This window comes from Schistocerca serialis, chromosome 10 (assembly GCF_023864345.2).
Source record: "Schistocerca serialis cubense isolate TAMUIC-IGC-003099 chromosome 10, iqSchSeri2.2, whole genome shotgun sequence".
NCBI lineage: Eukaryota > Metazoa > Arthropoda > Insecta > Orthoptera > Acrididae > Schistocerca > Schistocerca serialis.
In genome coordinates, this window is record NC_064647.1 from 194,061,994 (window position 1) to 194,064,852 (window position 2,859).

The 2,859-nt window shown below is 46.0% G+C and overlaps 1 non-coding gene across 1 annotated transcript; it reads right to left on the reverse strand.

The window, feature by feature from the left end:
• Positions 1 to 358: 358 nt before the first annotated feature.
• Trnak-cuu (transfer RNA lysine (anticodon CUU)) lies at positions 359 to 431 on the reverse strand. Its single transcript has one exon. It is a non-coding gene; the product is annotated as a tRNA-Lys (tRNA).
• Positions 432 to 2,859: the final 2,428 nt, after the last annotated feature.

Here is a 2,859-nt window from a genome sequence, read left to right on the forward strand (position 1 = left end):
CAGGAAGTTTTATATTCTGTCTTCGTCCTTTTTTTTATTTGTATGTTGGTCGATGCATGAGAACGTGGAGAAGGGTGCTGTATCATGTGACAGGTAGGCATGGCACACCGCAACTTTGAGGGGGGTCAAGGAAGACGCAGCGGAGATAACCGGCAAAAGTTTGTCGGTAAGATGGTTTTCGGGTAAGGATGCTATGCGCGGTCACAACTTTGTACAGAAGTCAAGGACTGTATGCGGACCACTCTGAAACATGTATTCTAAAGCCTGTCCTCGAAACCAGATTAGGGTATGGTGCTTAGCAAGAGGGTAGTGAAATGTCTGGGGCAACAACAGGAAATCCGGGGTTAAAATTCCGTTCCTCCCAGCGTGGGGCTCGAACCCGCGACCCTGAGATTAAGAGTCTCATGCTGTACAGACTGAGCTAGCCGGGCTGCCTCATCATCTGAGCTACCCAAGCACGACCGATTGACGCCCCGTCCTCACAGATTTACTTCTGCCAGTACCTCGTCTCCTACTTTCCAAACTTTACAGAAGCTCTCCTGCGAACCTTGCAGAGCTAGCACTCTTGAAAGAAAGTCGTGCTTGGGTAGCTCAGATGGTTGAGCACTTGCCCGCGAAAGGCAAAGGTCCCGAGTTCGAGTCTCGGTCCGGCACGCAGTTTTAATCTGCCAGGAAGTATCATTACGCATTGCTCGTTAGCATAAGAAGCAGCCTGCGATGTGGTGTTGTTTAGACCCACTGCCGAGAGTCGGAGATGTAATCAGACCACGCATACAGGGCGGATACAGCCGTAGCAGTTGCTTTAGACGCCTGTCTTAACAGTTCTCGGCTGGCGTCACGGCAGCGGATAGCGTGCGGACGTGCGTTCCGTGCGCGGCAGCTGCCCGTCTGTACCAACAAAAATAGCCCGACTGAAGACACCGTAACAGTCGTGCACTTACAACAAGGACCCACCTGCGTCTGCGACAACACGGCGGGCTTCGCATATGGCAGGGGGGGGGGGGGGGGGGGGACTAACAAGTCCTGCACACGTCACGCCCGCAGTTGAGGATGTGATTCTGGCAGCGGAACTGCTCTCTCCAGCAGCTTCGGCAGGTAGAACAGCTGCACAGGTGCCTACACTAAGCCACATTAGAGTGTCGACAGTCATACATCGCAGTTTCCTGTACCTGTACCGTCTCATCTACTGCTACATCTACGTGATTACTCTGCAGTCATCGAACTACCTTCGAGCTACTTCTCCATCGTTAGGCTCTCGAACAGCTCGCAGCAAAAACCAACACTTAAAGTTTTCTATGCGAGCTCTGATTTCCTTTATTTTGTTATGACGGGCATTTCTTCCTATGTAGGTTGTGTGACTAGGGCCTCCCGTCGGGTAGACAGTTCGCCGGGTGCAAGTCTTTCGATTTGACGCCACTTCGGCGACTTGCGCGTCGATGGGGATGAAATGATGATGATTAGGACAACACAACACCCATTCCCTGAGCGGAGAAAATCTCCGACGCAGCCGGGAATCGAACCCGGGCCCTTAGGATTGACAGTCTGTCGCGCTGACCACTTTTTTTCCCTTTATTAAAACAATCATATAAGCACATAAGCACAAAAATAAAATAATGAAGTACTGGAACTCTTTCAACACGAATTGTATCCTACAATAGACTGAAGAACACATTTCAATGTAGTGCCATTCGTAAGCTTACGAAACAGAACAAAATCACAATAACATCTTTAGTCCAGACAGAGACATAGAACCAAAACACAAACATACTAAAGAGAATTACAAAATATATATGACTGTCTTAACTAGAATTGCAGTTCTGTCACTTGATTCACAACCGTCCATAATCTTCACAGAAAGTCATTTGGAGCATACAAACGAATAACAAAGACATGCACAGGCAACATAAATTAAGGAAAACGCCAAATGAAGTTAATAACACCATTGAGAAGTCGGGAGCAGTCCTAGGAACAGGTGTAGCTCCTTATTCGTTGTGTATTGTGTTCGCTACATAGTGTTGCACGTGATTTGAGTCTTTACCGGCGTCGAGAATTACCCTACGCCTTGTTTTTCAAACATTATGTCTAACATGTTACCAAACATCGTCCTGAAATTTGGGTAACGTTACATCTTCCAACGTGCCGTTCTCATATAAGCCTCGAAACTAATGAGATTATCTTCACTATTTTGAATGATGATATATGTCACAAACTGTCCTAACAGCCACATCACGGTGTTGTTTTGTTGTTCTTGTTGTTTGTTGTTACCACTCAGCTACCGGGGGCTGCTATGTAGGTGGTCGTCTACAAAATATTTTCACACTCTGAGGAGAAAGCTGGTGATTGAAACCTCATGAGAATATCCGGTCACAACGAAAAATGCCTTTGTTTTAATTACTGCCATCCCAATTCACGTATCATATCCGTGGTGCTCTCTTCCCTGTTCCACGGCAGTACAAAACGAGCTGCCCTTCTTTGAACTTTTTCGATGTCCTCCGTCGGTCCTCACCAATGCGGATCACACGCCGCACAGCAATACGTCAAAGGAGGGCGGCCAAACGTATTATAAGTAGTCTCTTTAGCAGACGTGTTGCATTTTCTAAGTGTTTTTCCAATAACTCGCAGTCTTTGGTTTGCTTACCCCACAACGTTATCTGTGTGATCCTTCCAATTTAAGTTACTCATAACTGTAATACCTAAGTATTTAATTGAGTTTAAAGTCTTTAGATTTGTGTGATTTATCGTGTAACTGTAATTTAGAGAATTGTTTTTAGTGCTTATGTGAATGACTTCACACTTTTCATGATACAGAGTCAACTGCCACTTTTTGTACCATAGAGATATCTTGTCTAAATCATTTTG